The following is a 15,606-nucleotide window of genomic DNA, read 5'->3' as shown; positions in this document are numbered from 1 at the left end:
TGTGTATTTGATTTTGTTGTTGAACCAAATAAAATAAAATAAGATTGAATGTATATTTAGCTTTTGTTGTGAACCTTAAAAAAATAAAAAATAAAAAAAAAATAAGTTGTTAACATTAAATATATTAAAAAAGAAAGAAAAAAGATTGAAGGTATATTTAGCTAAAACCTTTATAAAAAAAAGACAAAAGAAAAACAAGAAGGTTGTTAACATTAAATATATTAAAAAAGAAAGAAAAAAGATTGAAGGTATATTTAACTTTTGTTGTGAACCTTAAATAAAAATAAATAAATAAATAAATAAAAAATTGTTAACATTAAATATATTAAAAAAGAAAGAAAAAAGATTGAATGTATATTTAACTTTTGTTGTGAACTTTAAAAAAATAAATAAATAAATAAATAAATAAATAAAAATTGTTAACATTAAATATATTTAAAAAGAAAGAAAAAAGATTGAAGGTATATTTAACTTTTGTTGTGAACCTTAAAAAAAAATAAAAAATAAAAAATAAAAAATAAAAAAAAATAAAAATTGTTAACATTAAATATATTTAAAAAGAAAGAAAAAAGATTGAAGGTATATTTAGTTTTTGTTGTGAACCTTAAAAAAAAAAAAAAAAAAAAAAAAAAAAAAAAAAAAAAAAAAAAAAAAAAGTGGTTGTTAACATTAAATATAAAAAAATAAAAATGGGGATTAAAGTGGGTTGGGGAAAATCCATACCCATTAAAAAATGGGGAGGGTGGTACCCATGGGGAATGGGGAATGGGGAATGGGGAATGGGGAAAATTTATTATAGGGGAATGGGGATGTGAAATTAATATCCACCCCATTGCCCCCCATTGCCATTCCTATGGGAGAGAAATAAACACTATAAGAAATATCAAACTCATCTCCACAAGAAATGAACCAACAATCTCACACCACAAGATCACTAGGCCAAAGCCCCTAGTTACTACTGCCAAAATAGCTACATCACATAAAACATAAGATACTAAGAAAACTCGGCAAATTAAAGATAGAAATCAAATTATGCCCTTCATCAATTGCTCTTTTTATATTAGGAGATGCCACTGCAGAAATTGCTTCGAGAAGACGAAAGATATTGAGAAATTCAAGCCTTCCAAATCCTACCAAGAATGCAAAAATATATATCAGAATATGTAACAAAAACTTGGTAAAAGGAATCATGGAAAGAAATAAAGGAATGTAAATCTAGAAACAACTATTAGAACAGAGTGATTTGAAGTTGGCCCTTACAAATTGAGGCCTATGACACAGGTTGATATAACTTTGACATAGACAAGAAGTGTTGGGATTTTTACATCCCACTCCACAAATGTGAATGGAAGCACATCTCCACACACCATAGAGAAAAATGCACACAGATTTAAATGATTTTGCACATGCTGTGTACCGCAAGAGATAATTTTCCAAAGTTGCTATTTATCAACCAACCAATGAATTCTAGTCTCACTCAATTGTTAAAAGACAAAATCCATTCCGGATTCCACAACCTAATCCAAATACATATACGCTGTGTTTGGTTGGGAAATTTAAAAAAAGGATTTGAAAAGAGAAAAAAAAAAAAAAAAAGGTAAGTGAAATGTGAATAAAATATACTTACATTTCATATAGTTTCACACACATTTTTCCTTTTTCTTTCCAAATCACTTCTCAAATCCCCTAACCAAACACAACGATAGAGAAAAGCAATAATTGTATAGTCCCACATAATACAAGGCGCGCACACAAACAAAGTTCAAAATATGATAACTAGTTAAAGAATTAGGTTTAGTTTGCAACAAATCATGACATGGGTGAAATCCCTATCCAAATCTATGATCCCAACACAACTTGAAAAGAAGTTAAATTATATGTCATAATCAATTTATCAACCTCAACTCCTACTACTTCTATTGCACTTTGTATCACTTTTATTGTCAATTTGATCTACATATATGATGATAACTTGCAAAATTGGATTTACCTCATCAACCATGAAAACAAGCTCCATTTATTGCTCTCTTCTCTATCAACCACTTGAGTAGAACTACTCAGCCCTCTAACCAAAGTAACAGGAAAAGTCTGAACCTCTTGTTCACAAGAATCACAGTTGTTGTTACCTCTTGTTCTCGACCATTTAGCTACACATTCTTCATGTGACGCAGTAGAATAAATCACACGAGACTAGATATCGTTCTAGTAGACGAGAATTCTTGAATCCACAAGAACACCCTTGAATCCACAAGGAAGATAGAAGAAAAACTCTTAAAAAATATTATTGAATGAATCAATTACATATGCTTGTAGGCTTATTTATAATAAACTAAACCTAATACTTGTAGGAAAAGTGATTCCAAAATAAACTAGGAAACTTAAATCAACACAAATTAAGAAACCTAAAAGAACTAGGAAACCTAAGAGACTAAAATTCTAAACTATTTAAAATCCTAGTCAAAATCTAATTCTAAAATAATAAAATTAAGAAACCTAATAATTCTAAAATATTTGTACTAAATTACAAGAATCCTAATAATACATCAAAAATATTAAAACTAAAAATATAAAAGTTCTTAAAATCTTGTCCTGAAAATCTTGTCCTACATCAGACTCCTCTTCTTTGAAAGAACTCGCCCTCGAGTTCATATTAGAGATCTGCCATTGTCCATGCCAAATAAAAAGATACTTGGAATATTTCAGTTGTTTGTCTCTCATGGGCAGAAGTTCATCTGGCAACTCGTCAGGAGTAAGTTCTTGGAATTCCTCCAATAATGGTTGAATTTTCTAAGGGATTGGTGTGACTGTGTTCTCCTTGGCCATAGGTACCATTGTTTTCACAACCATAGTATATAACTGTTGTGAAGTTTTCGCATCTGCCACAAAGTCGGCCTCTGAATTGGTTATAGTGAGGAAAGACTTCGCTTTGACTTTCGGAGGCACTGTGAGTTGCTTTAAGGGACTCATAGCAATTTTATGAGACCCTCAATTAAACACATAAGTATTGTCTCGCCCTCTAAATGTAATATCCACATCAAATTGCCAAGGTCTTCCAAGTAATACATGACTAGCATCCATATCAACCACATCACATAATACATCGGATTTATAATGTTTGCCAATAGAAATAGGTACTTTACATACTTCGATTATCTTGATAGTAGGTCCTTTTTTTATCCAGCCAATGCTATAGGGAGAGGGGTGTGGTTCAGGAGACAACTTCAGGTGCGTTACCAATCGTTTAGCCACAAAATTTTCGCAACTTCCACTATCCACAATAAGGTCACACACCTTTTGATTTATGGTACAACAAGAGCGAAAAATATTGTGACGTTGACTGAGGTCCTCAGTTTTTGGTGTAAATAGAACCCTTTGAACTTCACAGTTGACTCATTCTCCTTTTTCTTTGGCAAGTTCAACACCTTCATACTGATCACCCTCATATTCTGCATCTCCATCATCCCCAACTTCATCTTCTTCTTCAACTAAATTAGCAGTCCTTCTTTCTGGGCACACATTAGAGCAGGCGTACCACATCTATAACACTTATCCGTTGTTGGTTTGGCATAAGGATTTGTGTTTCGAGATGCCTCTCTGCTACTTGATCCAGTCATCTGGTTTCCTCCTCCTCCACCAGCGGTACTCCTCTGCTGATTTACTGGAATTGTTGGTTGGGTAGCCCCTTTTCCTTTTTCCCTAGTAGGAAACGATGAATCAGGAAGGTTCCGACAATATCCAGAATAGGTTGTCTTGCGCTCCATTAGCTCGGCTTTGAGAGCCATATTATGTGTTTCATCCATAGTCCACACTACTGATAGCCCCATTTTCTCTCGAATGGTTAATTTCAACCCATTGAGATACTGGGCTACACGCTATCCTTCGGTCTCATTCAGATTATTGCGATCTGAAAGTCGGCAAAATTCAGTTGTATAATCAAATACAGATCGGCTTCCTTGGTTGCAATTTTGGTACAACTGAAACAAGTATTGATCATAATCTGGTGGTAAAAATCTGTCTTGGAGGAGTTGTTCATCCGACGCCAAGTCCGTACAAATTCTTTTCCTTGTCGATGCCTATTTTTCTGCAATTGATCCCACCATACCACAACACCTCCTTTTAGTTTGTACACCACCAATTTCACCATCTTTGATTCTGGAACATCCATCATCCCAAAAAATCGCTCCACCTCTGAAAGCCGGTCAAGAAAATCCTCAATATGTAGATTTCCATTGAACTGGGGAAGATCTATCTTCATTCTACTCATCGAACCCTTGTTGTTGTTGTCTTTTGGGTTGATAGTTGACTGGAAGTGGTTCAAACTCTGGTTCAGACTCCTCATTATCAAATGGACAACGAAGGGGACATCTAGGAGCATTCTGAACAGGTTGACCTCGGGCGAATCCCTCGATGCGTACTCTGTTCTGGTTAACAGGTTGGCCTTGGGCAACTCCCTCAGCACGGACCTTATCAACCACTAGTGGCCTGTTGTTGGCATTGAGATTCAGGCCAATAAGCAGATCACGAATTTCGTTCAACTGCACTTGCTGTTTCTCATATGCTACCCACAGGGCCTCGACCCCACGATCACCGCCAGTAGGGTTTGCATGATCTACTCTGTCTTGTGCCATTGAGCTAGGTGAATCCTTGCTCTGATACCACTTGACGCAGCGGAATAAATCACACGAGACTAGATATCGTTCTAGTAGACGAGAATTCTTGAATCCATAAGAACACTCTTGAATCCACAAGGAAAATAGAAGAAAAACTCTTAAAAAATATCATTGAATGAATCAATTACATATGCTTGTAGGCTTATTTATAATAAACTAAACATAATACTTGTAGGAAAAGTGATTCCAAAATAAATTAGGAAACTTAAATCAACACAAATTAAGAAACCTAAAAGAACTAGGAAACCTAAGAGACTAAAATTCTAAACTATTTAAAAATCATAGTCAAAATCTAATTCTAAAATAATAAAATTACGAAAGCTAATAATTTTAAAATATTTGTACTAAATTACAAGAATCCTAATAATACATCAAAAATATTAAAACTAAAAATATAAAAGTTCTTAAAATCTTGTCCTGAAAATCTTATCCTACATCATCATGGATGAGGCCATCACCACATTTACATTCCGTCTTGAGTATATTTTCTTCTTTCAAATTGTGAAAACAATTTTTGCAAATTGCCTCTTTTTCAAAAATCTCCTCGTCACCTTCCATTGGAACTGGACCACTGTGTTCATACGTAAAATTCATACAAAAAACACAACACCATTTTGGTGAAGTGAAGGATTTATATTTAGCCACATCATTACGTATAAAAATTTTGTAAGAATTTTTAATTGTATCTTATTACTCTACTTTTATTTTTATTTTTCTTGAAAAATGTTGCATGTACATGTTAATTTTCGTCATCCTCATTAACATTAAATGAATAGAACAGTAATATTTTACCTTGACTTAAATGTGTAAAGGAGCTGTTACAATTAAAATGGAAAGATTAAAATAAAATTTCAATAAAATAATAGGATATTAAATGTAACTAACCCATGTGAATAATATAAAAAGAAAAGGTAAATTACACTTTTCACTCTTATAATTTGACTTAAATTTCACTTTGATCTCTATTATTTCATTACGAACAATTTAATTTCTACACTTTAAATTTAGTTTCAATTTAATCATTCCGTCCAAATTTCTATTATATCTTTCTATGTGTTCACTTTACAAGATTGACTAGTGTCCCAAAACAATTAATTTTAATCTTTAATTTGAATGAAATGATCAAATTAAAACTTGACTTAAAAAATAAAGACCAAATTATTCAATTTAAAATAATAAAAATTAAAGTAAAATTTTAGTTAACCTTCTAAAGTTAAAATTATAATTTACCTTAATATATATCAATCTATACTATTATTAAAAGCAAACATGAGCTTTGGTGTCCTGAAGCCTTTGGTTTATTGAAGCCTCTACCATATGGTGCCACATGGAATTTAAGTAACTTGCAAAGAAAAGAAAAAAAAGGCATCCCACGTTTTCCACTTTCTTCCTTAATTAATTAACTACCCAGTACTCAATTGGTGAGAAACGGTTTTCATTTCCTTCTCTCTCTCACACACAAAAACACAAACACATCAACGATCTCTCTCTCCGTTTCTTCTTCATTTGTTTTCATATGCACTTTCTGTTTGTTTCTCTGCAAAATTTGTCGGTCGTTTCCTTCCTTCTGGGTATTCTTTGACGGTAGTTGTTCTATATATTTGACTCTCTCTCTTCCATTACTCTCATTTGTGGGTATACGAAGGGAGTTTTAGAGAGAGAGAGAGAGAGAGAGATAAAGATAGAGAAATGTGGACAAGAAGAAGCAAATGGGTTTTCCTTCATCTTCCTCATTCACTTTTGATTATCTTCACCCAAACGAAACCTATTTTTACGGTTGCTTTGGTGTAACATATGTAAGATTCCGGAGTTGAGATATCTATGATGAAGCTTCCTTCCCGAACAATGCCGTATAATACGATGGGATGGGCGTGCAACAATTCATTCATGTGAAAATTCCTATGCAAAATCATATTTCCAAGATCATAATTTAATTGAATCAAATCAATCCTCTTCCATACCATACCATACCATTTGATTTGCTTCAAAAATGAATGGTTGAATGGAGTGTCAACAACAGATTCAGAAAATGGGTGAAAGTAGAAGAAAACGCGAGCAAGGGGATCATGGGTGGTTATCTGTTCCTGACGCTACTGATTCTCATGGGAAGAATGAAGAGACTTCCTCTGATATGTTGAAGAACACTCCGTCAAACATACGGAGATTGGTGGATGAGATCGAGCAATGTGAGGTCGCCCCAAGTATTTCGCGCAGACTACAAGTCCGTTTGATGGCGGTGATGTTCGTTGGTATTTTTGCAAGCTTCCCTTGGTAGACAATGGTGCGAATAATTTACTCTATTTTAAGACCTCAATTTAATCATCAAACATTATGAATGTTAATCATCAATGAGTATAAAATATAATATTAAAAATATTTGTATTCATGTATAAAATGTTTCATAACAGTTGATCAACTCAAGTAATAGAATTGTAACTATTACTGTGTTTGGATTGGAGGATTTGGAAATAAATTTTAAAAAAATAAATAAATAAATTAGATAAAATGAAAATAAAGTATATCTATAAGTGTTAAAAGAGTCGAGTTTGTATTTTCCTATTTTATGTGTTTTTATGTTTATATATATATATATATATATATTCATTTCTTATAAAAAAAAATTATATATATATATATTTTTTTTTGTTCCTATTTCACCTTTTTAAGCTTCTGTTTGTTTTTTATATATAAATTCTATTTTTTAAAAATTGATTTGTTTGTTGACGTAGCCTTTTTTTGGTGTCCGGTGCTTTTAAGGATTTATTTTTTAAAAAATAGTTTTTTTTGTTTTGGGTTTTTGCTATGGTTATTTTATTTTTTTTGTATAAATTTCTTTGATTGTAAGTGTTTTGGCAGTCTTAGGTTTGTATTTTTCTATTTTGTGTGTACTAATTTAATTATACTTTTTATTTTCTTCATTAAAAAATAAAAAAAAAGATGAAAAGTTTCATTATATTATCAAGTTGCTTAGGAAAAAATTTGACTATTATTTTACTTTGTTTATATTAAAATAAAATAAAATTCAATGTAATTGTTTATATTTCTGTGTATACCAAATCCATTTGACTATAAATATTCTAAGAATCTTGGATTTATAATTTTAAAAAAGAGTACTTTTTTTAAGAATTATTATTTTATTTTGTTTATATCAAAATTGTTACGTTTTCAGTTTTCTATTTATATTTACAAAAATTTTAAAAACTCAAATAAAAACTTATTTGGTAAACTTTTGATTTATAAATCAGTGGTCTCAGTTTATAAATTTGGCCAAAAAATGTGTTTCTGTTTTGAGTTTTGAGTTTTTTTTTTTTTTACCACCCAACACTAGCCACCACCCGCCACCATTTTCCACTACCGTCTTCCGCCACCATCACCCACCACCCATCCCCCACCACCACCTGCCACTACCACTCACCACCCACCTATCACCACCACCCACCATCCGCCACCAACACCCACCTGCCAGCCACAATCACCCACCACCCACCTGCCACCCACTCGTAACTACCACCTACCTGCCATCTACCCGCCACCCGCTATTACCATCCACTGTCCGCCACCTACTTGCTGCCACCACTCAGCACCCATCTACCACCACCATCCACCTACCACCACCACCTACCAGCCACCTGTTACCCACCCGCCACCACTACCTACTACCCACCACCCACCACCTACCACCCACCCGCCACCCATCTGCCACCACTACCCACCACCACCCACCACCACCACCCACTCGCTACCACCTGCCACCTTCACCCACCCACAATCACCACCACCCGCCAGTTTATAAAATATTTGTAAATATAAACTAAAAACGTAAACATTACCAAACAGACCCTAAGTATTCTCTATTTATTTTTTTAATAAATTTGTGATGTATAATAATTTTTTTTTAAATAATATTGTTTTAATTTAAGCACACATCATATGTGCCCAACCGCTAAGTATGTATATATATATATATATATATAACTTACACGGAGCTTAATCATTTCATAAGATGTCCTCTGTCAAGCTTTTCTGAAAAATGAAGGGGCGATACAAGGATTCATGTATGCTTGCAGTTCCTGCACGCAGAACCAAAAATGATGGACAATTTTTTTACTTTTTTTTTGAAGTTAGAAACAAAGGATAAGATAAAATCATACATATGATCCTTATAATTTATTTTTTGTATTAATTTAATCTATGTAATTTTAATTATATTAATTTTTTTTAATTTTTCTATAATTTATCAATTTAGTTTAATTTAATAACACTATTAAAAAATTAGACAAAAATTAGTACTAAAATAGTCAATTAAAAATGAATTAACCCTTTTGAGCATTGATTTCATGAGTAAATTACACTTTCACCCTTCTATGATTTCATTGGAGGGGCATTTTCCCTTCCCCCTTGAGGCTGTGGGTGGGGAGTATGTGTGCAGCTCACAAAACGACGTTGTTTTGTGAAATGCAGGCAAAAATAAAACTAAGAGAAGAAAACTACACCACAGTGGTATATTTTAATTACAAATATATATTATAAATATTAATAATTAAAATTATTTATCACTGTATGTATTTGTAATAAGAAAAATGTTTCATACTACTAATTTAGTATTACTAATACATCACTAAGGATGTGACGTCATGTAGATTCCACCACTGATGTAATAGATTGACCTTTGTTTTTTTTTTTTTTTTTTTTCACATTGTCATAGTAATGTTTTTAGAGCTTCAAATTTAATGCTCTAAATCACCACTCTTTGTAATAATTTTTTTCTGTCCTGTCCCACTAACTAGCGATTTCCACACAAAAATTAAAAAAAAAAAAAAAAAACCAGACGCGAATGAGAGTGAGACGAAGAGTATTCTGAAAATATATTAATATTGAGAGAGAGAGAGAGTGATTGAAAGACTAAACATAAACATAGACTCTTTTTTTATTTCAATCTGTTAAGCATTACAATACTACTCCATTATATAGGAGGTTTATACAATATGATCAGATGGAGGCCATGAGGCCACGAGGCCAAAAACACAAACCAGCAGGCCACGAGGCCACTACATATTATTATAATAACTAACCACCGAAAGCATGAAAGGCCACTACATATTATTATAATAACTAACCACCGAAAGCATGAAATAAATAAATCAACCGAAAGCATATGGAATAAAGAAAAGGCACGTGGCTTGATTTTCAACACTCCCCCTCAAGCGACGTTGTAGATGTTAATCATGCCCAATTTGTCCGTCAGAGCTTCGAAGTTAACTCGAGCAAGAGCTTTGGTGAGAATGTCAGCTTTTTGACAGTTTGTTGGAGTGTAGCTGACTTGAAAAACTCCCTCTTCAATCTTTTCCTTGATAAAGTGTCGATCTATCTCCACGTGCTTAGTGCGATCATGATGAACCGGATTCTTAGCGATACTGATGGCGGCTTGGTTGTCGCAGTATAAAACCATGGGATGCTCAGATGGAACTCGTAATTCTTCTAACAGTCTGTTCAACCAGATTCCCTCACAGATACCTAGGGCCATAGCACGAAATTCTGCCTCAGCACTACTACGGGCGACCACTGACTGTTTCTTGCTTCGCCATGTAACCGCGTTCCCCCAAACAAATGAACAATAGCCAGAGGTTGATCTTCGATCAGTTACTGAACCTGCCCAATCTGCGTCTGAAAAAATCTCAATTTTTCTATTTGTTGTTCTTTGGAAGAAGAGACCCTTTCCCGGTGCCTTTTTTAGGTACCTCAATATTCTGGTCACAGCAGTCATGTGTTTGTCGGTAGGATTGTTCATGAATTGACTGACCACACTAACAGAGAAGCCGATGTCTGGCCTTGTATGAGAAAGATAAATGAGTTTTCCCACAAGACGTTGATATCTCCCTTTATCACTTGGTGCACTACCGTCACTTTCTTCCAATTTGATAGTTGTGTCCATAGGAGTTTCTGCCGGCTTGCATCCTAGCATCCCTGTTTCATTCAGTAAGTCTAGAACGTATTTACGTTGTGAGACGACTATGCCTTTCTTTGACCTAGCAATTTCCATTCCAAGAAAGTACTTAAGATTTCCAAGATCTTTAATCTCAAATTCCTTTGTTAGGAATGTTTTAAGTAAGCCAATTTCCTCTTCATGATCACCTGTTAGAATTATGTCATCCACATAAACAATGATAATTGCCAATTTCCCTCCTAGGGAGTGCTTCACAAATAATGTATGATCGGATTGACATTGAACAAAACCGTACCCTTTTACTGCCTTAGTGAACCGTTCAAACCAGGCCCTGGGAGATTGTTTGAGACCATACAAGGATTTTCGGAGTCTGCAAACTTTGTTGAAATTTGATGTCGTCTCAAGTCCAGCCGGAATGTCCATGTAAACTTCTTCCGCTAAGTCACCATTGAGGAAGGCATTTTTTACATCAAGTTGGTGAAGTGACCAATCGAGATTAGCTGCCAAGGATAAAAGTACACGAACAGTGTTGAGCTTGGCAACCGGAGCAAAGGTTTCTTGATAGTCAATGCCATAGGATTGGGAGAATCCTTTGGCAACCAACCGAGCTTTATAACGTTCCACATTACCATCTGCCTTGTGCTTTACTGTGAAAATCCATTTACATCCAACGGGTTTCTTACCTCTTGGAAGATCAGTAATTTCCCAAGTACCATTCGTTTCCAGAGCCCGAACTTCCTCATTGACTGCTGCCTTCCACTGAGGAGACTTGAAGGCTTCCTGAATATTCCGAGGAATGTTTATCTCCGTGATGCTAGAAGTGAAGGCACGGAACGAAGGTGATAGATTATCATAAGAAATAAAGTTCCCAATGGGATGCTGAGTACATGATCTAACTCCTTTTCTCCAAGCTATGGGCATATTAAGAATACTGTTTTCGAACTCAGAATCAACAGTACTATCTGTGGTAAGAAGATTGTTACCTGGAATGTTGCTTGGATTAGAACCCGGTTCAGCCTCATGGGATTGTTGAGAAAGTGCTCCTTCCTCCATTTCCTCTTGGATGTGTTCATTATCCCGCAAGGCAACAATGAACTCGGAATTTTCGGCAGGTACAGATGGATTCAATGACTTAGGAGGTGTGGGATTTTTGGTGGTGATGGATGGCTCACTAAATGACTCAGGGGTCCAAAATTGATATTCAGGGGTCCAAAATTGATATTCCTGGGTTGGAGTCTCCCCCTGAATATCAATTTTAGGGTAGTAAGACTGGGTTTCAAAAAATGTGACATCCATGGAAGTGTAGAATTTCCTAGTGACCGGAGAGTAACACTTATACCCTTTCTGATGTGACGAATACCCAATGAAGACACACTTGAGCGACCGGGGATCAAGTTTACCTCGATACTGTTGATGGACATGAACAAAGACAGAACACCCGAAAATTTTGGGTGGGATGGTGGAGATGAGGCGAGTAGTGGGAAAGGATTTTAGGAGAAGTTGACAAGGAGTTTGGAATTGTAGGACCTTAGATGGCATCCTATTGATAAGATAGGCAGCTGTAAGAACAGCTTCCCCCCAGAAGAATTGTGGAACATTTGTGGAAAACATGAGTGATCTAGCAACATCTAACAAATGCCGATTTTTCCGTTCAGCGATGCCGTTTTGTTGTGGGGTGTCAACACATGAACTTAAGTGAACTATCCCTTTGTCTGCTAAAAAATCTCCTAGAATTGAGTTGAAATAGTCCCGAGCGTTATCAGACTTTAGAATTTGGATTTTTGACTGGAATTGTGTCTGAATCATAATTTGAAAATTTTTGAAGATTTGGCTCGTTTCAGATTTGTCTTTCATGAGGAAGACCCAGGTTAATCTAGTGTGATCATCTATGAATGAGACAAACCACCTAGTACCAGTTACATTTTTTATTCTGGATGGACCCCAGATATCACTATGAATTAGTGAGAATGGACGAGACGCTTTATAGGATTGAATGGGAAAATGGGACCGTACATGTTTAGAAAATTGACAGATTTCACAATCAAAAGGTTTTGGATTTTTATTAAATAATGAAGGAAATAAATGCTTGAGATACATAACATTAGGATGACCTAAGCGATAGTGCCACAACATAATTGCTCTATCGTTATTTTGACACGAAACCGAAAAAGAACTACCACAAATTGCCGTTTGAGGTTGTTCTTGTGGATAGTGGCGTTCCTTAAGGATGTAGAGTCCAGAGCATTCCTCAGCATTGCCAATCATCTTCCCCGAATCCAAATCCTGAAATTCACAATGAGTGGAGAAAAAATTAGTAACACACCTCTTTTCCTTAGTGAGTTTACTAATTGACAATAAATTACAGTCCAAGTCAGGAACAAGGAGAACAGAGTTGAGAATAAGATTCCTAGACAGCACAACTGAACCTGTACCAGCAACCTTTGATAGTGAACCATCTGCTATTCGGACCGTTAAATTATTTTGACATGAGTTATATGTATCAAAAATTGTTGCATCTCCCGTCATATGATCAGATGCTCCTGAGTCCACAATCCAAGGTTTTTTACGTTTCTTACTAACAGTAAAGGCGTTCAAAGAATTACCTTTGTGAGCCAAGGTTCCGGATCCTATGATGTGGTTGGAAGACGAACCAGATTGTGACTGTAGTAGTTTCTGGAGCATCTCCATTTGCTCCTTGGTGAAAGGGCTTGCTTCAGGTTGTGGTGATGGTTCATTTGTACCTACATGATTACCTCGTCCTTCTTTCTCAAGAGGCTGACGTGGTTTCCAATCTACTGGCTTTCCATGAATCTTCCAGCAAGTTTCTCTCGAGTGACCCGGCTTTCTGCAATGATCACACCAAGGCCTACCTCCTTTATTTTTCTGACGGTTGTCGATAGGAGCGAATTGAGTCTTAAGAGCCGAGCTTTCTGCCATATTCAGTTGTTGATGAGATCCCATCATGAGTTTTTTCCGACTTTCTTCGCGACGGACTTCAGAGAATGCCTCTCTAAGGTTAGGGAGCGGTTTTACTCCCATAATTCTTCCTCTGATTTCATCAAGATTTGTGTTCAATCCTAACAAGAATTTAAACACACGCTTCCCTTCGACAATCTTTTTATATAACAGACCATCAGTAACACACTGCCAGTTATGAACCTCAAACGTATCAAGTTGACGCCATAGACGAGTAAGGGTATTGAAATATTCAGTTACCGTAAGATTGTCTTGACGTAAATTGTGGAGGGAGCTTTCAAGCTGGATGATTTCAGATGTGTTTTCCTTGTCTGAAAACGTTTCTTTTGCCATGTCCCAGATCTCTTTGGCAGTATCAAATGACAGAAAATTTTCGCCAATGTCAGTGGTCATAGAGTTGACGAGCCACGACATGACCATATTATTTTCAGCTATCCACCTTTTGTAGGTTGATGCTGTGGTTTCTGGTAGCGCCGAGGCTCCGGTGATGTAGTCATCTTTCTCCTTTCCCCGTATAAACATTAACATGGATTGAGACCATTGCAAATAATTTTGCCCATTCAGTTTATGGGCAGTGATCGGAAGATGAGAGGTTTCCATTTGATGAGAGGATGAAGAGGATGAGATGATAATATCAGAAGAAGAGGAGGATGAGTTGATAGTCATTCCGAAAGCTGGACCGTATTTAGTCATGCAATAGAAGGATATATTTGAGTAGAAGAGAAAAATTCGAATATTGACTGAAGAGGCGAAAATGACGAGACAGGATTACACCCGCTCTGATACCATGAAAATATATTAATATTGAGAGAGAGAGAGAGTGATTGAAAGACTAAACATAAACATAGACTCTTTTTTTATTTCAATCTGTTAAGCATTACAATACTACTCCATTATATAGGAGGTTTATACAATATGATCAGATGGAGGCCATGAGGCCACGAGGCCAAAAACACAAACCAGCAGGCCACGAGGCCACTACATATTATTATAATAACTAACCACCGAAAGCATGAAAGGCCACTACATATTATTATAATAACTAACCACCGAAAGCATGAAATAAATAAATCAACCGAAAGCATATGGAATAAAGAAAAGGCACGTGGCTTGATTTTCAACATATTCCATGAAAATGAAGACGAAGAAGGGGGGAGAGAGAGAGAGAAGACGGCGTCGGCAGAGGAGACAACCACCGTCACCTGAGATCTCTCAAAGTAAAAAATTGCAGGCTTTAGGGGACCAATTAATCAACAAAATTCAACAGATTTTCACCAAAATGAATGAAACCTAGTACCAAAAACTTTCAGATTCACCAAACAGAGCACAAATCAATATCAAACAAAGCACAAAAAGCAAGACCCACTTGATTGAGATTGCAAAAAAAATGCAGACTTGGGGGGGAACCAAAATCACCTCGAAATGGGAAACTAAAGTGGTGATCTGGTTTCTGGGCTATCCATTGCAGGACCTCCTCTTCCACATGCCTTACTCTCACTCTCTCTAATTTCTCAACCTCCTCTCCCATCTCTCTCTCTCTCTCTCTCTCTCTGTTGACTGTCTGTGTCACTTTTTTTTTTTTTGGTTTTGTTTTCTATGGACCCCTTTTCTCTTTTTCTATCTCTAGTGACTGAGATTGGGAAGGCGGGATGAGTGGGAGAGAGAAGATTTTCATTCGCCGGAGTTTCTGCGGTTCGGATTTGCTTCTCTTGTGTACTGCAGGAGTACGAGTCCAGATCCCCTTCTAATTTTCATTGCAACGACTCAGATCAACAGTTGTAATATTTAATAGTCATAAAAAAATAAATAAATAAAATAAAAAATTAAAATCAACCGTTGAATGTTGTAACAATTAATCTCAACCGTTGTAAGAAAAAATTGCAAGGAGAAAAACCCACCTTGGAGTTTACACCCCAAGGGATCCCAACTGGTGAAAGCAAAAACATGAAAAATTTATGGATTTAATTATTTATAATATTTTTTTTTTTATTTTTTTTTTTTTGTACATAATTTCTC

The 15,606-nt window shown here is 35.5% G+C and overlaps 1 long non-coding RNA gene across 1 annotated transcript; it reads right to left on the bottom strand.

Moving 5' to 3' along the window:
• Nucleotides 1-861: 861 nt before the first annotated feature.
• LOC145792986 (uncharacterized) lies at nucleotides 862-15,331 on the bottom strand. Its single transcript, XR_014333387.1, has 3 exons — nucleotides 15,007-15,331; nucleotides 8,651-8,740; nucleotides 862-1,130 (listed from the first exon to the last, which is right to left on the bottom strand). It is a non-coding gene; the product is annotated as an uncharacterized LOC145792986 (long non-coding RNA).
• Nucleotides 15,332-15,606: the final 275 nt, after the last annotated feature.

This window comes from Camellia sinensis, chromosome 6 (assembly GCF_055761805.1).
Source record: "Camellia sinensis isolate YWXY chromosome 6, ASM5576180v1, whole genome shotgun sequence".
Lineage (NCBI taxonomy): Eukaryota > Viridiplantae > Streptophyta > Magnoliopsida > Ericales > Theaceae > Camellia > Camellia sinensis.
The sequence above is the reverse complement of the archived record's forward strand: the minus strand, read 5'-3'. Positions and strand labels throughout refer to the sequence as shown.